Consider the following 12,997-nt stretch of genomic DNA (forward strand, 5'->3'; position numbering starts at 1 on the left):
ATTGGTAAAACTTAATTTTTTGTGTCACATAGCGCAGGGTGGTGGTCTTGACTTGGTCTCGGGTAGACCTGTTGTCTTTACAACTCTGCTCCGTGGCTCCTTGGTTGCATGTCCTCCCTCACCCACCTTCTTTCCATCCCCTTTCTGTTGGATTTCTTTAAAAATAAAAGCCACCAATGACAAAACAAGTGAAGTTCATGTTATGTTAGGACAAGAGTCAAGATGTTTCCATCCCTGAAATTATGATGCATAGAATCACATGTTACAGAGTAAACATAATAAAAACATGCTTTATCTGTGGCATTGTTCAATAAAATGGCACATTACTGATGTATTAAAATTAAATATGATCAGTTCACTTAATGATATTAGCGATTAGGTAATATATTCAGCAAGTACTTTTACTTTTAATACTTAAGTATTGTTAAAAGACAGTACTTTTTTACTTAAGTACAAATGTTAATGTGGTAGTTTTACTTTTACTTAAGTACATTCTTTGAGTACTTTCTCCATCACTGGATGTAACACAACATCATCAAAACTAACTGAAATACACTTCATGTGTAAGGAACCAACATATTTCCCCTTTTCAGTCGATAGTTTCACAAATATATTCACTTTCGATCTAACCATGCTTTGTTTTTTAGTTCTAAGATGGCCTTCCATAGCAACACCATTGTTTCTCCTGGTGCTGTCAGTATGCCTGAATTTGGATCCCTTAATGTTTTATAATCCCAAGAAGAATGTAAATAATGACTAAAACTGAAAAAGAAACTTTTGACACAATTTTTCCTAAACTTTTCAGTCAAAACTTTAATCCAACATTTCCTGCTGTTGGGTGAGTTAAGGTTTTTCCTCCCTGTGGATTAAAGGATTTTAGGGTTGCAACACTTTTTCATCCGAATAAAGTCACAGCTAATCCAGCTAAACTTGGATCATTCACAATGTAAACCATGGGTTGACCTCATGTTTCTGGATCCTACTGATCTGTTTCATGTGATGCGTCAGTAATGTGTTGGTGAGATCCTGGCAGTGAGCAGGGGATTATTTTTATTCCTACATTTGTTTGGTGTATTTGCTAAACTTACTGGGGATGCTGCGCGAGGGGATTTACCAGGTTTGCAACGCTTGCTTTTTTTGGAAGCAACTTTTTTTTTTTGTCATGGTTGTGTGCTTTTTTTAGGGTAAAGTGTAGCTGCACCTGTCCTGCCAAATACACAGCCAGCAGTCAGGGAGACAAATTAAAACAATTTCTGCAGTTAGTCTGCTAACTATTTTCAAGACTCAGCGAGAAACAAAGTTAAGAAGCCGGTGAACTGCAGCAAAGTATGGGGTTAAAGGACTAAATTCAGCTTTGTGTGGACTTGGTTTAAAGACTGTGTAACCAAAGCAGTTTTAATACAGATCCATTGAGCATCCGCTATGTTAAGTTGGTACTTAACACAACAGTCATGCTGTTAAGGGCATGATTTAAGAAGGAAGATAATATGAGTTAATATAAGAAAATATTTTTTAATATTTCTTTAACAGCTACAGCATGGTTCAGGTTTGAACAGACTCTATTTCCAAATTTAGACATTAATTTCGTGGACAGCTAGGACGGGCAACTCTAACGAATGTTGATGTCCTGCAGACTTATGACGTGCTCCTGCCCCATAACCCCTAATTCAGATAGTTGAATTATCGACTCAGCTTTCAGTGAAGTTCTACAGAAACCTGCTGATCACACACTCAATTAAAATCAGTTGTGACCGAGGAAGATGCGAGACTCTAGCTCTTAAGGACTTACTGCAGTTTAAATGTATTAAATAATCCAACTGCGAGTTAAAGTAATAAAAAGCAGCATTAAAGTGATGTGTGCATTAGTGTATCGATTATCACCATCAATTATACAGGATGGGAATCGCATAATTCAACCTACATACAGTGAATTATAAGGTGCTTATTTATACAAGTACACCTACCGGGTCACTTTATTAGGTGCAGTCTTTCCACAACAGAAACAGCAAATCATGCAATCTGACCAATGGTAACAACCTAATGCATTCTGGAATCTGTGTTTTTGTTCACTCGAGATGTCAAAATGGGTGAGGAAAGGCTTTTCAGTGACTTTGCTTCTTGGTGCAAGACAGATTGTTCTGAATATTTCAGAAACCAGTGATCTACTGGCATGTTCATTCACAACTCTCCTGGGCTGACAGAAAGTGGTATGAAAAGAAGGAAATTTCCGACTGATGATGGACGTGTGGACAGAAATGTTTTGGTGAAGTTGGAGTACAATAGGAAGAATGGTTCCACTAATTGTGCAAACAATGTTGGCCAATAAAGCCATTATGATCTTAATTACAACCAAAGTACGTAAGATATTGTCTCCGAATGCACCACTTGATGAAACCTTGAAGTTTGCCTATACCAGGTGTAACCCCTGTCAGCTAAGAGTAAGTAGGTGAGAATGTAGCGTTATTAACATTTCAGGTTCCTGTTGGCAGTGTGACGGTGTGGGGGATGTTTTCTTGGCTTAGTCAGGGTCACTCCAGTACCAATTGACGACTGCTTTACTTTTCTATCACTTTATGACCCCAGTGTACCCATCTTCTCATGGCCTGTTCCAGCAGGATAGTTCTCCATGTTGCAAAGCTGAAAATCATCTCAAATGGGTTTCCTGAACATAAAAATGAGGTAAGGTTCTCCAATGGCCTAAGGAGTCACCAGAGCTAAATCAATTAGGGCCTCTTTGGGATGTGGTGGAACAGGAGAGTCTTCATTGATGTGGAGCCAACAAGTCTGCTGCAACTGTACAATATTGTCATGTCAATATTGATCAAAGTCTCTGAGGAGCATTTCTGATACATTGTGGTATAAAAATGCCTCATAAAATTAGTGCTGTGTAGCAAGGCGTAAGCAATAAAAACACGCCAGAGAATATATATTTTTAAGTGTAACTGATTGTTAGCTAAATTAATCGACATGGGGCATGTTTTCGTTTAGACCCAGCTGCTTGATTTAGGCATTTTATTTTGGTTGCTATGACAATTTTGCACAGTGTACATCAAGTTTGATCAGTTTGATACTCTGCTGTTTTAATGGAAATGGCTTTTGACAATATACTGAACCATGAAATGTTAAAAAATGTCCCACAGTGTTTGATCATTGCTTTAAAAAATGTTAAGACTAGTACTAACATAAATGATTTCTGCTATAACTAAAGTTGCGTAACATAATAACTCTCAGCCAAGAAGGTAATTCTTCTTGAACATGATCAGTGGTAAGCCCTTTTATTTTAGGAGCCATGTTCAATTATGCATACCAGCAATATTTGACCATATGGATGGGTTTTCACTGCGTCCAGGTTCACTCTTGGCATAGATTCTAGTGATCAACATGCAAAAGCTCACAGAATTGTAGGGATCTCAGAAAAATAAAGGTGGGAAAAATGTGGGTTAATCACGTTACATGTTTTCCTAAAAAAAAAATCACGCAGCTCCAGTTATTATAACAAGACGAGTGCATCATCCCAAGCTTGCTCTGAAATGTAAAATTCTGAGTAGTTTCATGTCTGAACTCTGAAATATCTTCCAAATGCGTCACTTATCTGCCAGTGTGCTGTAACTGGAGGAAGAACAAGTGCTTCTTCTATAATGTCACCAGAAGATAACAAAAGCATTGATTGTAGCCTATGTGTCATTCTATTGTTGTTGCTCATGTTGTTTTAACAGCACTTATTTAATCATAGAGCTGCATTATCACACCCTTGTATATTTATGTCTTGTTTACACTTACTGATTGCGTGGTATACAAAATGCTAATTGTGGGAAGTAGTCTTGCGTACCGTTTAATCACTGCTCTAGCTGATAATTAGGAGCAAAAAAAAAAAAAGAATAGAGCCAACTCAGACAAAATGCTGCCAATGACAGAGACTGCATGTTCTGGCTTTGTTTGTGCGTCTGCCCGTCTGTGCAGGGGAACCGATTATTCGACCTCTGCATTTGATTTAACCAGAGGAGCTGTTTTCTCTTCATTACTCTCTCGCTGTTTTTCCGGTGTGACACTGGGAGGTTAAGAGTTGTCTACGGATGCTTATTTTGTGTCACTTTGTTGCAGGAGTTGATCAGATAAGAAGACGGTAAACAAGTTGCGTTTAACCGCTACAAAATGCTCATACTTTAGACTTACGCTTACCAGTGGGAGATAAATGTTTTGCAGTGTCAGAGGTTTGGCCCACACTCTGCTACTGCCATATAAATAACAAATTCTTATTCTAAATTCCCTATAGAAGCAGCCGTTCTCTGCTCTGATATGTGGAAATGCTTGCAGCTCTGAGATATGCTCTGTACTCGCCGACTCCATGTCTCTGTATGAGTCCACAGGCTTTTTTGTCAGGTAATGCTGATGAGCAGAACATGGAAATCACATTAAACCCTGCATGAATCATCATCCGTGTGCATGGGAGGCTCGGTAGGGGAGCATTAAAACCTCCTCATGGAAGCGTAACTTTGATCAAGAGCGTCCGGCAACGCAGTAAAGCCATAAGCTGCTGTATCTGCCATGCTCAGATGGGTCAGGGACAAGTTGTCTTGAGTTTTACCAAGCACTTCAAAAGCTCCAGCTATTCATAAATGTTTCATCCTGTGTTAAGTCAGTGTTTACAATCTGCTCAGAGGAGCATTTTGACGTCAGTAGATTGTGAGAAGTGAGGCTGAGATAAGCTTTTTTTTTTTTTTTTTTTTTTTTTTTTTTTTTTTTACACCTGAGGGCTATCACAGTCACAGTGTGGCTCATTTGACTGGCTTGGATTTTTATTTTCATGAGAGTGAATGAACACAATGTCTTTTGAGACTCTAATATGAAATCTTCATTGCTTCATGTTTAATATTTTATGACTTTATAGTCTTCACCTAAAGTAGACGGCTGCTACAGCTCCCTATCTGGCGCAGAAATGTTTCCCCCGAGTGTCCCTTCTGTTGTAAATGAACTACATTGTTGTAAATGTAAATTAATTTAATGTCCTCACATTTGTCAGGCTGAAAAGGGGGCTGACAGGTGCCATAAGAAGCTTAACAGCAAGGTAAATCTGCTCAGTGACAAAGCTTAGCTAGCCTGGGTGCTATTGTAAATGTTTAATCCACTCACCTACATGCTTACATATTTTGTATACAGGGAGTGTTCGACATGCTCGAACCACAGAGTGCCAAAGTGATAATATGTCATGGAGAGGCTGTCGTCCCAAACTGTTTGAAATGAAATTTCATTTAAAAACAAAGAATTGTATATTTACTCAGAATGTTTTGTGAACGTTTACTCAAAGTACCCTTTAAACGAGTTGCTGCTGACATTTATTTTTCCTTTTCGGTCACACTTAAATATTTTAAATCGGCAAATGTCAATATCAGAATGAGTACTCTGAGTAAAATCAAAAAGCAATTTTCAAATGATGTTTCCGTCATAAAGCTGGTCAAACAATCCTGGCCCTGTATGTAAAAATAAATAAATAAATAAATAAATAAATAAATAAATAAAGAAAGAATTACCCTTCCTGTTAAATACTGCAATAACATATATTTTTTGGAGAGTTGAGTTCATTTTCACTTGTCACACCCAGGTCTCACTACTTCCTGACTTGCAGAAAGAAATAACCTGAACTGGGGGCTAAAAGACCTCAAAGGGAAACACATTATGCTCTAAATCTGCAGCGTCAGTCTGTTAAGTGGTTACACAGGCCTTGCAAAAGCTCTGGGACTCCTCCAAGTCACCGTGCGAACAATAATTCACAAATAGACTAAAGAAAAAGCAGCTCAGAATTTTTTAAGTGTGACCCACGTACAAACATTATTCCAAGAGTGCATCGACAACTCATCTAGCACAGCATCTTAAGCTCTGCAGGCCTCACCTTTCACAGTCAAGGTCAGAGTCCCCAAATCAGCAGGAAGGCAAAAAGGCATCCGTCAAAGAGGCTCAAAGCTGAAACCACTGCTGAACCAGAGCTACCCCAATATTTATATCATTAGGCTCTGGGGTTGCATTTTATTCAAGGTAGCTGATCTTCAAAATGGTTTGAAAAGCTGAAATGTTTATGTATTACACAAAAACAGAAAACAGAACAAACCTGCATGGGGGCAAATACATTTTGTAGCTCAGCAGACTAATGGAGTTTTTGCATGATGCTGCACTAAAATTTAAATATGGCAGCTGTTAATGACATAGGTAGTCCTGTTATGGTTCTCCATCTGTGTGAATCTGGTCAAATCTGGTCTTTTGTGCACATTTTTATACATTTAATTTTTGTACAGTTAATCTAACTTTAAAGAGTTTGTTTTTCTCTATAATAATATAACTAATAATCTTTTGGACCAGGCTCTTGGTAGTATTTCACTGAGAGTTGTGGTGTCAACTTGCCAGAGTCTGAGCACAACTTTCTTTTGCTAATGGAGCTGAAGAACAATCTACTGAAGCAAACACGGAAAGGTGACTCAAATAAGGCAACAGCGAGACAGGCACTTGAGTAGAAAATATAAGACAGAGCAGGGGGTGGACTCAAGCTGATGTGTTTGTTTTCCATTGCAGGTTTCCAGTAGAAATGTAGGCAAACACATTTTAAGTCTCCAATGCAAAAGAACATACATGCTGTCACCTTGCATATAATTCTGAGCAGAAAAGGCACCCTGTCACATGTTGTCTCTTTATTTTTGCTGCATTTTTTATTTTTATTTTTTTATTAGATCTGAAAAGGCCGCAGGTCGGTATCTGAAGTAATAACTCAGGGCAGGTACGGAAACTGGTGAATCATGCGGAATAACGACGTCTTTACCCGTTTGACAAACAATATCATGGTCTCTATCCCTCTTTTGAAATTATTCCTGTAAACATTCAGGGATGACATCAAGTCGTTTTTGTAGGTGGAAGACTGAGGCAGCTGTCAAAGACAGAAGTAAGGCTGTTTTATTTAAAATTATCCACCACAAAGTGGACAGCTTAAAATGATCCAGCTTGCGGAGCTTTTTGGCATGATTCATTACAGGACAAATAAAAGCTGACTTGTGTTAATTGGTGATGCATTGGAACATATACCACCCCTCGTTAACCTTTCATCATGTGTGTTTGTGCAGTGAAAGCTCAAAGCAAAGTGCGTCAAGGGCTTTCCATTTTAATTAGCAACTATTTGATAGTGCTGGATTAAAATCATTTGGAGGGTATCATGTTAAGTGTAAATTTATGGGTCAAGAGTAGGCGAAAGGCTCAATTTAATACTTACATATAAAAAAAAAAGACTTAATTCGACAGCAAATTTGGGATTGAAACTACAACCAAAGGAGGCTTTTTCAGGTTAAGTAATTAGGTTTCTGTTTGAAAAATTAGACTCAAGGGAATCTTAAAAATGAAATATAACTCTTATTTTATCTGTAATATTTAACCGAATCGGTGAGGTTTTGTGGATGATTGTGTTAAAAACTAAATGAGAATAAAAGAAGAACAAGATTTGAGACGGATGACTTGCATGTATTTACAAATGGCGTAAAGCAAATTAAGGATTTCTTATCAGCAAAGCTTATGACTCCAAAACAAGAGTCACAAAACTCAGCTTTAAATGGAAAACAAAAAAGCCACACCCTTGGAATCTATATAATTTGTGGATGTGCTCTGTGGGGGGGGGGGAATGATGGATATGCTCATCTGGCATAATATTATGACCACTGAACACGTTAAGTGAAAAACACTTTGCAAATTGTTAGGTGGGATATTTTAGGCAGCAAATCTACATTTTATTGGTTTAGTGATGTTGACTTGACAAGTCAACATCCAAATAAACGTTGGGTTGTACCGAACAAACAAGTCCAATCCATAGAGCTCCCACCTTGGAACCAGTTGGACTTTAAGGATCTGCCACTAACATCTTCATCAGTGTCATGGATTCCTTGTCTCAAGGCATATTAGGCATAGTAGGCATAATGTTACACCTGATCAGTGTCTATTAAACCTGATACTTTTAGAAAAAGCTTTACATATCTGCTTATTTTCCATACCAGCTTTCAGTGGTTAATTTTTTTTTTTTTTTTTACTCAATTGGAAGAAATGAGATTTCAATGAAGAGGCGATCAAAACAAAATCACCCGTAAGGCCTAACTTTAGCAAAGTGAAGCCAAGGAGATGGGTAGAAATCAATAAAGGCATGTGTCATAAATTATTAATATCCTTGAGAACACGTATGGATGGCGGTGTCATGCTGTAATTGGCACGGCACTTAGTTCAAACTGAGTCCGACTTCGTGTTGAGTGATGTAAGCTGTCGGCACCTGCCTAGAAAAATGCTAAAGCTATTTACAAGGGCAGAGTGATAAATGTGTGACTTCGGTTTAAGTTGACCCAAGTCTGGATGATGGGGCACCGCTGAGGGAAACGATCGGTTCACTGGTGGAAGAGGTTTTAATGCACATAAACCCAGTTAACCTTTAACTGGTGGTACAAGAACAAAACAGTAAAAGCACATGAGCTGCTATAAAGGCCCACTTTCAAGGCATTCAATTATGAAGTCAAATTTATTTTAAATTATGTTTGATACAGCATTCTTATAACCGAAGGTGACACAGTTACTTGCCTGTGCTGTAAAATGACTCGATGTGCCTGGAAATTACATGAAACTGCCCCTTTAATTAAACTCTATCAAAATTTTGTTGGTCTATCATGTCGCAAGAAATAACTTTTTATTTATTTATTTCTTGATGGTGAAATATGAATTTGGATTATGTGAAGGTCATTTGAGCCCAAATCTTTTTTTTTTTATTATTATTTTTTTTTATCAGATGCAAAACAAAGATTGATGTGTTTTCGACTTGGATAGACACCCGGTATCAATGGTTTATGATTTACATTTCCTGCAAGTTCAGGCCTTTGCGATTTGAGACAGCTTGCAGAAACACGTTCAAAACATGAAGCATTTATAGCTAAAAAATAAATAAATAAATAAATACAAACCTGCAAATACTGCCTGAGGTAAACATATAATCACTATTTGAACTGCAGAGATTTGCAAGGCTAAAAGAAGCCTTCCCATTCTTTCTTTCTAAATAAAAAGATAAGGCGTCACAAAAATGTCAGTGCAGTGCCGTTTCTCATCCCCTGTGTCCTCCGTTGTCTTCCTGCAGGTAAAAGATTGAACGGATGAGGCGGAGGACGTCTTCCCCGGCACAAACGCACACAAATATTGTAGCATTCATCCGCGGGGGGAGGAGGACCTGCGACTCACTGTTGCCCAAAGGAGAAATTCAAGGTCAGTGAACAAAGTTTGTCTTTGTTTAAACAGACCGAGAAGGCTTCCCTCTTTCCGCTGGTTGTTTGTGTAAAGAATTGGGATGATAATATCTCAGTGGCAGCCCCCATCACGTACAAGAACAAATACAGGCGAATACGTTGCTTGCATTTACCTCTCAACTTTTATCTCTGCTCTTTTTCTCTATTTATCCTTTGTTCATTTCTTCCTTATTTTCTTAATATTTTCTGATCTGTTTTATTCCATTTTGTCCGTCTTGCTACCACTCTTTTTTTTTTCTAAACTTAGCTCAAGTAAAGACAAGAATAAAGCCTAAACTGTGCATCATGTGAAACTTTGTGAACATGAGATATACAAATAAGACCAGATCAGAAGAACTTGGGTAAAGTTAAAGTGTTACCTAAGGCTATTTTGGAAACTCTGAATGCAGATTTAATTTGTTCAAAAAGGCAATTTGTATCTTGAAAATCTGCATATGAAAACATTTTCCCTATTAAAAATATGCAAAATTAAAATTCGTGCCAATATGCCAAGGAAGTCCAGTTAAGGGCTGGCTCATTAAAAAGGCTTATGACCATAAAAGCAAACATTTTAATGACTCAGATTTGCAGTTTTAGCATCATAAAACCAAATTAATTACTGTTTTTCAGTTGATGAATTCAGATATTATGCACATTTTAGGTAATAGATTCAACATGCAGAACCTTGAAAATTTTAAATGAAATATGTCTTTTGAAAATAGTATCAGGTCTATCAATTTCTCTAAATTAATTCTGACATAATTCATGTCCCCCCAAATTAAACTCTTCAATTCAATCCTTGGTTTTTCAGCATGTACATCTTAGACTGTGATATTAGTACATAATTTTATTGTTCCATTCATATCTACTTTTTCATATTCTTAGTGTTTTTACTTAGTAAATATGACTAATTTGAGTTTCATCATCATTTTATCCTTTTCTACTTCTAGTTTACTGATTAAAGTCTTTAACTTTAAGGTTGAATTTTTTTCTCTTTATAAAAAAAAAAAATTATAGACTAGACAAATCTAGACTAGATTATACAACAGTGGTGAGATTTGTTCTTGTTTGATAGAAATATTGTTCAAATCTTACATTATTGTGCTAAACTCCATATCATGTTGCATTCCTCTGGTGATCTAAATGCATCGCTACTAGTAAACTAGGGTTTACTAGTCGTACAGTTTGGTCGTACAGATGTCTGTAAAAGCTAACTTGTGTGTAAGTTATGCAGCACAAGACAAGTGCTGTGATGTCAATTTCAGCTGCTGTCGGAGTTGAAAATAGCCAGCAGCAAGCTTGGAAAGCTTTCTTCTTACTTTTCTTATTGAAGCCTTCTGCTTCTGTTTTTCACTTTTTTTTTTATTTTTCCCAGTCCTATGTGCCCCCTTTGTCCTCCTCCTTTGTTTGAGTTTGTTTTCCTTTCTTTTTCAACCTCCCGGCATTTTCTCCTTCCTCCACTTCTCTTCTCCATTCTCACTTTCTTCCCCTGTCCTTCCTACTGTTCTCCATTTCCCTCCTTAGCATTGTCTTTGTCCAAAAAAATAGAAACTCACTTATCAACTCTCCAAAACAAACACTTTATTGTCAAAGGACTCGTTTCCCTGTGAAGTCCACACTCTGAGAAGAATTTGGATTTTAATTGCTTCCCTATAGATCTGTGTCTCGTTGAAAAACTGGGCTAATTGCATTAGTAGATTAAATGCTGCCAGCTTGTGTTACTGCAGCGAGCATGCTGGAGTGCTGCATGTGTTTTAGTGAATGGAAAAATAATAAAGGTGATAGCCAGGATGTCTGTCTGGTTTGTGTGACATGCTTTTCAAAAAGCTTTTAACGTGTCATTCATGACAGGTTGTCTTCTTTCACACGTCAACGCTGCATGTGCATCACATTGGACAAAGTCGCTTTGACGTGGTTAATGAAAACACTTCCTACCAGGGGCAAAAATCCATTTCATTTTTATTTATTTTTTTTGGGGGGGAGGCAATAAATAGGAACATTTCAGATTTTCCTATTTAAAAAAAAAAAATCCCCTTTCTTTCATGCTCTCTGGTGAGGATTGAACCCTCGGCTTGTTAAATAATGTTTTTAAAAAGTAATAATAGTAGTTATAGCAATGTTCTCTATTTATTAGTCTATGCTCTTCCTGAAAACAGTTTTTTTTTTCCTGTTCAATCAGCAATGTCAGCAATGGTATTATACACCTTTATGGTCACATCTCAGAATTTATTTTTCACCTGCTCTAATTTCCACTATAGTCCATCAAAGTATAGCTTCACAATAAATTGAAGATGAAAGTAAGTTCCAAAATTGTAAAGGAAATACGTTCAAGAGCAATCCAATATCAAACTACTCTAGACAATATAACATGTCTCCCTCCCATCTGTGTTATGTTTGTCACTGAAAAAATAAAGTACAGTATCTGTCAACCAAACTGAAACATTTCCACCTCATAGTGTCTTTATAATACACTCCAAAATAATATAATTATTTTTTATAACACTGACGTTATAAAAAAACAACACTTTTTTATAACACTCAATGCCTGTGTCTGATTCTCTATGTGCACAGTTGACCTGACTTTGCCAAAAGAGTGATATAGAGCATTTTTCTAAGCATTTCATTCCTTTTTCGTTGACATTATCAAAATGCCTTCATAAAACTGTGGTCTTGCCCAAAGAAGCAGAGCAATGTTCACCTTCTTAAACAATCAAAACTGAACAATTTTTGACATCAAAATCAGATATCTGTCAAATTTAATATCTAAGTCATGTGATGTCACCCTAAAAGAAAATAATCAAAACTCTAACCTCAAACTCAAATTTTAAATATTTATATGCATTTCTAGAAACAAATCTCGAAATGTCACTAAAATACGAATTAGGCTTTTATCTGACAGATGTTTTTGAAAAATCTGTCCTCTTTATTTTCCACCCCTCTTTTCTGTCATCTCTTTTTCCTCAGTCCGCAGGTGAACTCTCTTTTTCTGCTCCGTCTTTCTCTCATTTCCCTACTCATCCTCCTCTTTCCACTTCTCTCTTTCTCGTGTTCCTCCCCCTGTCTTTTTGTGTCCTCCCCTGTCCTCTTTCTCTACTGCTATATCACACATTTGAGCTTGCTAAGCATCACAAGCTAGGCTATTAGCTCAAGCAGAAAGTTGATTTAAAAAAAAAAGAAAAGAGGTTGATTTTGGACAAAACAGGAGGAAAGTCATTTTCATGTTACAAGCTTGTACATGTTGAGCATGACTTACACATTGGAGTGGTTTCTTCAGTGAGTGAGGTTGTTGCTGCTCACTGAGAAAGAGCTGCAGACTAGTTGCTGCCATGCAAGGAGAGCAGTGAGAGAGGCCACCTATGGCTGCACTGAAGAAGTTACAAGTTCAGCAGCTGAGATGGAAGAAACTATGGATGCAAGAACAAGTATTGCCCAGGTTTTTCACCAGTCACGGCATGATGGGTGAGAGTCAATGAGAAAGACACTGCTGAAGAAAACCCATGTCAAGTCTCACGGAGACTCCATGGCCAAGTGGAAGAAAGTTCTTTGGTCTGATGAGACTAGGGCTGTTGTAAATGAATATTTTAGTAATCGAGTAATCTATCGATTATTCTTACGATTAATCGAGTAATCAGATAAAAAAAAAAATAAATAAAATGAAATATTGGTAAATCTGGCATAATACCGGTGTTACTATCAGATATCAATATCAGTCCAAT

At 37.2% G+C, this 12,997-nt stretch overlaps 1 long non-coding RNA gene across 1 annotated transcript in view; it reads left to right on the top strand.

The window, feature by feature from the left end:
- LOC106934790 (uncharacterized) overlaps positions 1-12,997 on the top strand; it is a 90,215-nt gene that overhangs the window by 51,223 nt on the left and 25,995 nt on the right. Inside the window, exon 2 of the long non-coding RNA XR_001421767.1 lies at positions 9,137-9,261. This is a non-coding gene — a long non-coding RNA (uncharacterized LOC106934790). The remainder of the gene's footprint in view (positions 1-9,136; positions 9,262-12,997) is intronic.

Source organism: Poecilia latipinna, unplaced genomic scaffold, assembly GCF_001443285.1.
Source record: "Poecilia latipinna isolate Pla-1442-1.1 unplaced genomic scaffold, P_latipinna-1.0 Scaffold1860, whole genome shotgun sequence".
Taxonomy (NCBI): Eukaryota; Metazoa; Chordata; class Actinopteri; order Cyprinodontiformes; family Poeciliidae; genus Poecilia; species Poecilia latipinna.